The 12,453-nt window shown below is 44.1% G+C and overlaps 1 protein-coding gene across 3 annotated transcripts in view; it reads left to right on the top strand.

Annotated features, from left to right (window-relative positions):
• Positions 1-125: 125 nt before the first annotated feature.
• Positions 126-12,453, top strand: part of NDRG3 (NDRG family member 3) — a 72,362-nt gene continuing 60,034 nt past the window's right edge. For all 3 annotated transcript variants that reach the window (XM_040638278.1, XM_040638279.1, XM_040638277.1), the window contains exon 1: positions 126-221. The gene's annotated coding sequence lies outside the window, so the exon portion shown is untranslated. The remainder of the gene's footprint in view (positions 222-12,453) is intronic.

Here is a 12,453-nt window from a genome sequence, read left to right as displayed (position 1 = left end):
TCCGCAACATGAAAAACTACATCCAATATGGCGCCGCCAGGCCCTCCCGGCTTAGCCACCATCTTCTCGGTAGTTCTCGAGAGGACAGGCACAGCACGCCTGCGCGGCCCCAGCAGTCTCAGAGCGCCTGCGCGGCCGCAGAGCCTTCCCCGCCCCTCTCACTGCCGCCGCCGCCGCTGCTGCTGCCGCTGCTGCACTGCTGGCGGGTGCCCGCGCCTCAGGTGAGTGAGCGCCTCAGCCCGGCCCGCTGGGGACGCGCGGCGCTGCCTGCGGGGGCGTCGCTCCCCGTGCTTTCTCCTTCCGCGCCTCATCTCCGCGGCGCGCGGGGGCCCGCGGCTCGCGCTGCCAGCCTCCTCTGGGTCCCCCGGCGCCCTCCGCTCTCTCGGCCGGTGGGACCTGGGTCAGCCTGGCCTCCCTCAGCAGCTCCCCGCGCCCGGGCTTCGGGGCCTCGCGACGAAGCCGCCGATGACAGCATGCGGGCGGCAAGGGCCGAGCCTCCGGGCGCCCGACCCCCTCAGTCTCAGGGACGCACCTCAAGCGCGCCTCCCTTTCCCGCTCCTGCGGTACAGGCGGCAGAGGTCGGTGGGCCTCGGGTCCGGCGTTCACCTACCCCGCCCGTCCCGAAGCCAGGGGGTGCTTGAAAGGTGGGCCGGGAGCTCGCCTTGCATGCGTACGACCCGGGTGCAGCGAGGAGTACCCTCGGGCTGGACCCCACGATGACCGTGCGAGGAGGGGCTTCTTAGCCCCACTTTACAAATGAGGAAACTGAGGCACAGAGGTGAAGTGCCGTGCCCAAGGTCATGCGCCTGGTAGGGGCAAGGGCTAGCTCTTCAAGTCGGGGTCTCAGGCTCTCAGGCCAGTACAGTTGGAATTTGATCTTGTACCTTTAAAAATTTTTGAAATACACTTGAATCTCTGGAGTTGTTTTTGAAATACACTTGCATCTCTGGAGTTGCTTCTTCAACGTCATAGAAGTAGGCTGTGAAAACAATATCTTGTTGGAGCACAATTGAGGTTTTACTGTAATAAAATAATAATAGTATGTTGTTGATAAGAGCTCACCTTCATCCAACGCTTGCTGTGTGCCAGGGATATTATTGAACATTTTATGATGATTATCTCAATACCTCAGCATTTCCCTACCCAGTGCGTCCCCCTTCTTTTTCATGCAGCCCCACACACTCCCCCCCCCGACGAATCTGGCCTCTATGTCACAGGTAGACAGACTAGAACCTCATGGAGGGAGGCAAGGAAGCCCTCCCATGGTACCTCACTGGCAGAACAGGGATAAGCCTTGTCTGCCCGCATCCAGATTTTACCCCCAATCTGGCCCCCCAGAGGATATAATTAGTCTTCCTTTTCTGGCTGCCAGGAGAGCAGGACTGGGCTAGCTGGGCTGGCCGGATCTGGAGGTGACAGAGCAAATTTGGCGAGCACTCACCTCATTCTGGGGCTTTTTGGCTCTGTTCCAACGCTGGGCTTGAACATCTCGGTATTCAAGATAAAGTAACAAGAGGAGAAGGCATTGGCAAAGTGGTGGTGAATGTAAGAAGCCTCCATGATTTAAAGTCCCAACGGAACAGCTGTAAAAATATATGAATGTTTCTTCCCCAAAATAACTAGCTCAAGTGTCTTTTTTCTCCCTTAGCAAATCTTCCTACACACTTCAAAGCTCCGTTAACTCACCACCTTTTCTGTGAAGCCTTCCTTGCTTGATTTTCCCAATTGGAATCTCTCTCTCTCTCTCTCTCTCTCACACACACACACACACACACACACACACACACAGTAGGGTAGAGGCTTCAGTCTTACCCTCAGGACTATTTTTGCAGCCCAAGTGCTTGGTTCATAGCAGGCTGTTGGTAAAGACTCTGTGAATTTCCACTGCTCCTTTTTATTACTCAGAGTGATGTTTTCCTGCTGCCCTTCTGTTCCTCCTTTTTGCCCTTCAGTTTCTCTTTGCTGTCCTTTCCTTTAGATTCAACTTCTGGTTGAATCTGACCTGTCACTCAGAGGTCTCCATTCCACCTGTTTTGTAAATTTGCGGGTTAAGAGTTTTGCATCAAGAAGCCTTTTTATCCCCAACAGTGGAGTTGGTATATGCCATATAAGTGTACAGGGCAGTTTTTATTTGCATGTTGGCAATAAAGTAGCCTGAGGCTTATAGCCTTTTAGTCTATCCCTAGGAGAATTCTCCCAGTCTTTTGCCTTATGTGGCTGACTACCCCTGGTGCTATCAGAGTAATCAGAATTTTTTTTTAAAGATTTTATTTATTTATTCGACAGAGATAGAGATAGCCAGCGAGAGAGGGAACACAAGCAGGGGGAGTGGGAGAGGAAGAAGCAGTCTCATAGCAGAGGAGCCTGATGTGGGGCTCGATCCCATAACGTCAGGATCACGTCCTGAGCTGAAGGCAGACGCTTAACCGCTGTGCCACCCAGGTGCCCCTAGAGTAATCAGAATTTTTTGCTTAAATCACTTCATACTATTTACAATAATAAGTATTCAAAGGGCTCTTCGGGAGGCAGCAGATCTATGTATAGGTTTTCTACGTAACTGAAGCTTTTTGAAGAGCTTTTCCAAATAATTTTCTGCAAATATATCGAGTTGTTATTGTTTATAAGGCATGGTGTAAGATTTTCAATGGACTAAAATATGATCCTTGTTAAAAGAGCTTACTAGCTAACTGGGAAACACCATATCTAGCTTAAGTCAGGTCTAAAAATTTGTGTAATAGCATTATAAGCAAGCAATATGACAGTATAATGGGATATTTCATAAAGTCATAAACAGTTGAAGTTGAGAGGAAGCATCAAGTCATTGAGTCCCTCTTTTTTGCTTTTGCGGACCTCATCCTGAGAAGTGAACTTGTCCAAGGTCACAGAACTGGGCTACAACTTGAAATTCTAGACTTTTTATCCAATAATCAGTGAATTCATCCTTACTATTAACCAGTGACTCTATTAAAATTCCATTTATGTGCTTAGAACAGGAGTAAGGAAGAGATAACAAAAATATGATTCATGTCTTTAAGGAGCTTTTTTGGGGAATAGTAAAGAATTGTTAATTGTAACTATAATTGTTAAGTTGTGTGGTAGAGGAACTAGGTATGTCACAGGAGTTGTGGGGAGAGGAAAGAGGGATCAGCATGAGCTGTGGTAGTGAGAGCACTATGGGGAGAAGTTAGGACTTTCTGGGCTTTGACAGATTGGTACGGGAAGAATTAAAAGGACAAGGAAAGCATTTTGAAGTAGGGTGGTGAAACTGTGTTTAAGAAAACAGTAACAAAGGGGCGCCTGGGTGGCACAGCGGTTAAGCGTCTGCCTTCGGCTCAGGGCGTGATCCTGGCGTTGTGGGATCAAGCCCCACGTCAGGCTCCTCCGCTATGAGCCTGCTTCTTCCTCTCCCACTCCCCCTGCTTGTGTTCCCTCTCTCGCTGGCTGTCTCTATCTCTGTCTAATAAATAAATAAAATCTTTAAAAAAAAAAAAAAAAAGAAAAGAAAACAGTAACAAAAAACAAAACAAAAAAAACCCTGGTTTGGCTAGAGTGGCTTGACTGGATTAGAATAGTGGTTCTCAACCTCTATTGTGCATTAGAATCACCTGAAGTTTAAAACCCAGATTTCAGGGGGTCCTGGCTGGCTCAGTCTGTAGAGCATGCAACTCTTGATCTCCGGGTCATGAGTTCAAGCCGCATTGGGCATCGCGCTTACTAAACAATAAAAAAAAAAAAAAAACATATTGTGGGGGGGCCCCACTTCCAGAGTTTCTGATTTAGTAGGTCCAGAGTGGGGCCTGGGAATTTGTATTTCTAACAAATTCTCAGATGATGCTGATGCTTCTAATTGAGGGACAACACTGAGAACTTCAACTGGATTTGAAAGTTGAGAAGCTAGAGTCAGAAATTGTCAAAGAATTTATTCCAAAAAGGCATAAAAGTGTGTGTTATATACCAGGATAGTAAAGCTCTGGAAAGATACATTCCAAACTTGTAATAGTAGTCACTTACGGAAGTAGGATTTAGGGGGTTGGAGAATTCACTTTGTATTCTTTACCTTTCTATATCTTACTTTTGCATTGTGCACATATTCCTTTTGTATTTTAAAAAGGGAAGAAAAGTAGGAGTCCTTTTTGAAGATATAAATATTTATGGATTTAAAAAGAGCTTGCTGAAGTAATCTAGTGTCATACAATAAACATTTTTAGACCGTATGCCAGATGCTACTAGGTTCTGGAAATACAAAACCTTTGCTAAAGCTTGCAGTCGGGTCATGGAGGTGGGCAGATAGCAGTTCTACAAAGTGTCATGTGAGCTTGCTAAGGACAAGGCTCTAGCTTTGTGCATGGCAGATGATAGGCATTTGGTAAATGATGAGTGAATGAGCAAACGCAGGCAAGAAGTGAAGATAGAAAAAAAAAAAGGGCAAATGAGAGGTTCTGGAAGAAAAATGGCAAACCTGAACAGGGATGATAAAAGGAAACGGTGTGTCAAGGACTTCCAAATCCAAAGATGGGTAACAATTTGATTGGGTTTAATGTAGAACTAGGTGTCAAGTTGTCTATTCTGAAAGACCTTTTTAAATCAAGCTCCCCCTACCGTTTTTTAAGAGACAGATAATAGCACACAAAAACTTAACCTAGATTGAGTGTATTTACTAGATTTCGGGGCTTTCTTTGGTAAATGAAAATTTTTATTTTTAATCACAATGCTAATTCTGTTGTATTTATAATATTTACAATTTTGCCATCAGTTGTTCTTTTATTAATGTGAAATTAACTAAGACATATGGAGGATATCTTAAATACCTTGCAAAAATGGGTGCTATTATGGAGCGCCTAGGTGGCTCAGTCGTTAAGCATCTGCCTTCGGGTCAGGTCATGATCCCAGGGTCCTGGGATCAAGTCCCGAGTTGGGCTCCCTGCTTAGTGGGAAGCCTCCTTCTCCCTTTCCCACTCCCCATGCTTGTGTTCCCTCTCTCTCTCTGTCTCTGTCTGTCAAATAAATAAATAAAATCTTTAATAAATAAATAGTAATATATTTTTTAAAAATGGGTGGTATTGTATCTTCATCTTACTTCTTCAGTGAAGGTATGGTACAATTCTGTCATGTTTTCTATAACTTCTCACAGAGTTTGACATATTATCAGTCCTAACTAAATATCCCTTGTTGATGGCTGAATGGGATGTGCTTTGGAGGGAATGTGGCTCACTGCATTCTGAGGTGACTTCTGTATAAACACTAATTACATTACCAAACAGACTGTGGTATTAAACTTGGTAAAGAACATATGATATGGAGTAGGTGTTTTCCCCAGCTTTTTGTTTAAAAAAGTTAAAAAGTACAAACTTTTTATCTTCAGATTTAATATAGAAAATGAAAATTCGTTTCCCAAGTAAAGGGGTGGCTTCCCTCAGGCTTTGGCTACATTATTTGACTATAGTCCCCTCACCACTTAAGTGTCCCCAGTCTACTTTGAGTTTTCAGTTTATCAATTATAAATTTCTGATACAGCCATTCTTTACACTTTATTACGTCTTTGTTTTTTGTTGTTACAGGTTTTGCAGTATCTTTTTAAAGATAATGCTGTTTCAGGCCTGGGGGCCATAGTTATTGTGTTGTAGGAACTGAGTTTGATAGCCTAAACCCTCATTAATGCAATAAATCAGGATAAGAAAAATTGTACGGAGCTCTTAAAAACTGTATGAAGTTGCTTCGTATGTATGATGGTATCTTAAGGTTAGAAGTCTTGTCAGCTTTTCATTTAATTGGTAATTGTCATATGGTAATCTTACTAGAAATATCGTTTGCTTTCAAAACAGGTAGTTGTTTATTAAAAATGACAGTTTTATCCTTACAGTGCTTGTACTTTTTTAAGCCTGCACTTTCAACTTGTGGATAAAAGTTGAATACTTTTTTAAATTATGAGATTTTAGCTCAGAAGCCATTTTATATGAAACCATAATACTTGGCTGATAGAGGAGAAGAGGGGAATCCGGCAATTGTCTCTTTATTTCTGCAGTTGAGAAAGCTCTGGAGACAAGGCCCCTCCTGCCATTCTTCAACTTTTGTAGATACCCCTTCTTTTGAGTCTTTGTTGGGACATAGTTTTAACAGGGTGTTAACTAAAATTTAACGCTGGGTGATTTAGATTGGATAGGACAGATAACTTTTCTGATACACCCAGGGTGCAGGGCTCTTCTATTAAAGTAATAATGATCATAATCATAATACGTAAACTTTGTATAACGCTTTTTAGTTTTCACAGTTCTTTGATCATTAAGATTCTGGTAAACTCCCGTAGCCAAACCTGAAAAAATAAGCAGAATTAATGATTAGCTGGTATCAAGTGGGAAAAATTGGTTATAGAGGCCTGCCCAAGCTCTAGGTGCAGGGTGTTCAAGTTCAAATCCTTCTGCCAGGTTCAAATTCTAGTGGTGTGGCCTTCGGCATATTACAGAACCTCTCCAAGCCTCAGTTTCTTCATCTGTAAGGTGGAGGAAGATTATAGTACCTATCTTATAAATGGGTTGGGAAATAAAATGAAACAATGAATGGATGAAGTGCTTATCATGGTATCCGGTTCAGCGTATTAGGTTAGTATGAGTATTGAGTTACCACGTCTTACAGCCCTTGTTTGTCCTTTATCTCCACTCAGGCTGTCTTAAAGAACAAATTGTTTTCAGGGATTCTGTCTTATAGCTGATGGGAATCCAGAGCCCATCCCAAGAACATGTACTAGAGCCTTGCCAGCAGTAGTTTTCCTGGTGTCCTGAGTTGCATCCTTCAAGAGTGGAAGACAGAGGCCATTGCTTCTGCTTCTAGAGTTACTCTAGTATGACCACTGTGTTAGAGCTGCAGCTGGTTGGTGGGTGTCTGGGATTAAAAGAAGACCCCTAGATGGGTGTTGCTCTGTACTAGCAGTTATCTGTACCAGTACCCTGAAATGAATAGGACGATTATACAGCTCAGGCTCACATTCCCAGCTTGGCAGTCTCTGCAAACCTCCTGTTTACCACCTGCTGCCGTGCCAGAATTTAGGAGTGACACACAACGGGAAGGTGGGCCTCTTGTAGGGGTGCTGCTGTTTTCCCTTCAGAAAAATGCAAGCTGTGCAGATGGCCCTTCCAGGGCTGAGGGCCAGCAGGGGTGTTTCTGTTAGAATGAGGGTCTATGAGCATGCTTTAGTAGCTGCCTTTGAACACTTCCCCCCCCGCCCCGCCCCTTGGCTTATGATAGCATCTCTGAGGGTATTTTTTCTGGTGGAGAGTAACCCAGACTTTCCTTTATGTAGTAAAAAGGTCAGTGAGCTGGGTGGCTTGGCTTGTTTTTCTGGCTTTCTGGAGAGTCTCCTGAGACCCTTTCCTTTCCTAAGGGCCCCCAGGAGACAGCAATGAAACCAACATCCATTACCCTAGACGCTAAAGGGGGTGATTAAGTCAATAGTTTTATGATAGATTAATTCAGGCTTTAACCCTGGCAAAACTGAAGAGCCAAGTCATCAGATAATTTTGCTTCTTATAGACTGAATATGGAATTTAGCCCAGTCCTCTGCGATATCTTTCAGAGCCTGTAATAGGAATCTAGGTGCCACTCCCAGCCCCACACCCAGTTGGTCATGTGAGTTTAGGCAAATCACTTACATTTCAAAGCCTCTTTTCTCATCTGTGGACCAGTGGTTCTCAGCCCTGGCTACATACAGAATCACCCATGGAACTTTTTTTTTTTTTTTAAGATTTTATTCAATTATTAGAGAGAGTGTGTGCGCAAGCAGGGGGAGAAGCAGAGGAAGAGAGAACCTGAAGCAGACTCCATGTGCAGTGAGGAGTCCACAGGGCCGGATCCCACAAACACAAGATCATGACTTGAGCCAAAACCAAGAGTCAGATGCTTAACTGACTGAGCCACCCAGGCGCCCCCAATGGAACTTTAAAAACAATACTTGGGGCTTACCCTCGCCCAATTAAATTGTATCTTTAGGGTTGGAGCCTCGGTATTGATGTTCTTCAAAGCTTCCCAGGCCTTTCTGATGTGTAGCTAAGAGAACAACTGGACAAGATGACCACGTTTTAAACAACTGTGTCATTCTGTTCTTCAGGAACCTTTACTGTCTACACAGTAAAGTCTAATTCATGTGTTCTGACCAGCCTTGTCTTCTTTCCAGCCACATGTCTCCTGGATGTCGTTCACATTTCTTTCTTTCCCATCCTGATGTGCTCACAAGGAATGTCCCTTCTTCCCATTCAGCTATACAAAACTTATCCATTCAAGGCCCATCATTGTTACTTCCTTTGGGATCACCTCAGGCCTTGCTCATTTCTCCTCTGCACTGGTTCTAAACTTCATTTAGCTCTAAATGCAGTGAACACTAGATGCAATGTAAGACATGATACTCAAGCACTATTGCTCTTGGGGACATGGGACACATGGAAATACCACTGGTTTGACTTGTATGCTGTTAAAACATCTGTGGGTATCTTGTATTGTTGACTATCTCATTATGAGTGTGTATCTTACAGCTATCAGTTGATGATAGCTATCTATGATCTGACTCCAATGGGATTTTTAGCTTTATCTCCTACTCCTAATAGGAAACTACTGTTCTTGCCAAACTGGGACATTTTTCAACAGACCTGTGCTTTCTCATCTTCTTGCTTTTAAGTTCTCCTCCCTTTCTGGAGTTTCTTTTTTTAATTCTTCTCTCATTCTCATCGGTAGGAATTTAATCCTTTCTTCGAGGTCCAGTTCAAACATTAACCTCCTCCATGAAACTTTTTCTCAGCACCCAAAACCTGTATTAACTGACCTTTGCCCTAAAGCTCTGTAACCTTTAGAGCAGTGGTTCTCAAGTTGGGGCGATTTTACCCCCCAGAGGACATTTGGCAATATCTGGAGACGTTTTTGGTTGTCACAGTGGTCTGAGGAGGGTGCTACTGGCATCTAGTGGGTAGAGGCCAGAAATGCTACTAAATATTCTACAATGTGCAGGACAGTCCCCCATAACAAAGAATTATCTGGCCCAAAATGTCAGTGGTGCTGAGGTTGAGAAACTAACAGCCTTAGAATTTGTCCAATTCACAGGCTTAGGTTTATACTGCTTTGAACTGTAGTGATTTGTTTATTGACTTAATTTCCCTTACTCAGTGGACTTAATGGTTGAAGGTGAATTCAGTCCCAAACCTGTGCTTTCTTGTTAACGTCATAGGGCTTAATCCTACACCTGTGGCCTGATCGTAACCGCTTAGTGTAATTTAGGGCCAGAGATAAAAAGAGGTCTTCAGCTGGGGTGGATACAGTGAGGCAGCCAGCTAAATTTCTGTCCTTTTCACCCTCCTGGTCTTTTCATCTGTAATAACCTAGAAGGCAGTGTGATACGGGGGCCACAGGGCATAGAGGGAGCATTTGGGGTCTGAAGACAGTTGGGATCCGGTACTAGCTGTTGCATGGATTAGTTGTGTTGTGTTGCTCAGGCCATTTCACTTCTTTCAGCCTCAGAGTCCTCATCTGTGTCATCGAGATGATGCCAATGTGCCAGGGTTTTATTTCACAGTGCGATCCTGATAATCCAAAAGATATTAGATGTAAAGGTGCTTTGTAATTGTGAGGTGCTGTAATAATTACTCCTGCAGACAGTGGCTTATATGTAAAAAGAGAGGATGTGAGTCAGCTTGCTGTAGAAGCACCACTGTCTACCTTCTCACTTCCTGCAGCTTTTCAGCCATAACTACTTCAGCACCAGCTGACCCCTTCCAGCTCATTCTCCTCAGTAAGCCTCCTTTCTGTGTTGCCTTCATTCTGTTTTGGTTGCCTGTCTGCAGTCTTGCCAAAACCAAAGCGATTGACTCTGCCCTTAGAATACAGACTAGTGACCTGGTGTCAGTACATCTTGGCAAAGCCTGACGAAGGCCAGACAAATTACTGTGGTCATGGGGCAAGCTACAAAACAAGACAGCTTGTAGTTTAGCCAATACTATGTGTAGTCCCTTAATGTCTTTTTCAAGTAACAAAGCAATGTTTTTTAAGCACTGGAAATCTTAGTGAGTTTTCTCTGACACAGTGCGGGGTGAGATAATGGACACAGTGCAGGGTGAGATAAAAACCTGAGAGCCTCATGCCCCTGGGAGGGGCACCTTTCTGCTGATCTGCTGAGTGACCTTCAGTTAGTTATTGAATCTCATCAAGTTGGTAATGGGGGGGCGTGGATCTCTTAGGATTGTAGTAAGAACTGAAGAGTTGGGGGCTGGGGGAGCACTCACTCTGGGGAATAATGTAAAGTACTACATTTAAAGGGAGCTTCTGGGTCACAGAATGTCAGTCCTGTCAAGAGCCAAAAAGGTCATCCTACCCAGTCTCTTCCTTTAACTGACAAGGAAGTTGAGGCCTGGAAAAGGAAAATGCTTTGCCCAGTGCCACTCAACTAAGTAGGGGCCCACCTAGGTCCAGAGTCCACATTTGATGTGTTTATGGGCTTTTTCCCAAACTGGAGGAACATGGGCAGCCATTTTTTCTGAGTGAACAAAGTTTGCACTATATTGTTGGACTTTAAACTGTGTTCTGTAGAGCCCTAGCAGTCTCATCACCACTTCAGCCAGAGCCCCTATGCTTTTCTCTGTTTTCTTTTTCGAGTTGTGATGCAAAAATTAAGTCCATAGTCTTGATATCTTTAAAGGCTCTCTCAGTGTTGTCTCTGCGTATCACAGAACACTGGTGTCTCCTGTTCATCCTGGGAACATTTTTGCTTGCACTTCAGCTCAGAAATATCATTTTCTATATTTCTACACAGTGATATACATAGTCATGGGCTTTTTAGCATGGAGAACTAACCCTCATTTATCCTAGATTTTCACTGTCAGAAGATAATGGTCCTTTCTCAGTCCTGATCCTCCTCCTTCTCCCCCTCTTGGAATTTTCCTCCTCTTCCATATAAATCTTCCTTCTCCCCTTGACTTCTTTGACATCATATTTTTGCTTTTCTTCTTGTATCTCTGGGCTTTTTTTTTCTTTGTGTCTTACTGGTTCTGCTTTTTTTTTTTTTTTTTTAAGATTTTATTTATTTGAGAGAGAGAGAAAGAGAGCCTGCACGCTCGAGTTGGGGGGGGGAGGAGGGGGCAGACGGGGAGAGAGAGGCAGAGAATCTCAAGCAGAATCTGCACTGAGTGCAGAGACCAGTGCCCGGTGCCCGGCTTGATCTCATGGCCCTGAGATCATGATTTGGGCTGAAACCAAGAGTCAGATGCTTAACCAGCCGAGCCACCCAGATGCCCCCTGATTCTGCTTTCTTTCCCATCACTCAGTTGTCTTTTAGAAGAGCCCAGGGCCTGCAGCTCCTCCTCATCTCTAGTTTGGTAAGCACCTGTGGATTTTCCTCATTAACACACTCTGGCCTATGCTCAGGTCTCTTGGAGGCCCAAATATTAACTCTGACTCTACACTGTTTTTTTCATCAATTTCTCTCTTATTGCTTCTCAGCTCCCCCATTGCACCATTTTTCTTTATCCTTCTGAAAACCTTGGCAAAATCCGACTCTTTTCTGACCGTATGCTATTTTTACCAACTTCATATCCCAAATCTCCCTTTTTCTTTCTGTGATTCCAGTAGCGTGATCACACTTGTCACCTTTCAGCTAGGATTTCTACAGCAAACCACTAAACTCTTTCTCTAGTATATTTCCCTTCTAGTTGGTCTGAGTTGTTGAATCTTTTTAAAATTCCATTTAATTTACTGAAATCCTTTTGGGAATAGGCAGGATGAAATTAGATGAATAGAGTCTTTCTCTACCCCATCCCCATCTCTTTTTTTTTTTTTTTTAAAGATTTTATTTATTTATTTGACAGAGATAGAGACAGCCAGCGAGAGAGGGAACACAAGCAGGAGGAGTGGGAGAGGAAGAAGCAGGCTCATAGCGGAGGAGCCTGATGTGGGGCTCAATCCCAGAACGCCAGGATCACGCCCTGAGCTGAAGGCAGGTGCCTAACCGCTGTGCCACCCAGGCGCCCCCATCCCCATCTCTATTAAGGAATGTTGCTGATAATCACACCTTTTAGTTACCTCCTCAACTCAGATGTTCTCTCCTCGTCAGCTGATGAGGTCACATGTTGGATTGTCACCATTCCAAACTGATTGGCCAAGATCCTAAACAAGATCCCCAGGTTATTGTCTGTATATTGAGGTTTGAGGCACACTGTTATAATAACAAACAAGAAATAGCTCTTGTTGGGGCGCCTGGGTGGCTCAGCCTTTGGGTGTCTGCCTTCAGCTCAGGTCATGATCCCAGGGTCCTGAGATCCAGCCCCGCATCGGGCTCCCTGCTCGGTGGGAAGCCTGCTTCTGCCTCTCACACTCCCTTTGCTTGTGTTCCCTCTCTTGCTGTGTCTCTCTGTCAAATAAATAAATAAAATCCTAAAAAAAAAAAAAAAAAAAAAAAATAGCTCTTGTTTCTGAAACTGGTTACCA

This window comes from Ursus maritimus, unplaced genomic scaffold (genome assembly GCF_017311325.1).
Source record: "Ursus maritimus isolate PB19 unplaced genomic scaffold, ASM1731132v1 scaffold_22, whole genome shotgun sequence".
Taxonomy (NCBI): domain Eukaryota; kingdom Metazoa; phylum Chordata; class Mammalia; order Carnivora; family Ursidae; genus Ursus; species Ursus maritimus.
Note: the sequence above shows the minus strand (reverse complement) of the source record. Positions and strands in the feature narration are given on the sequence as shown.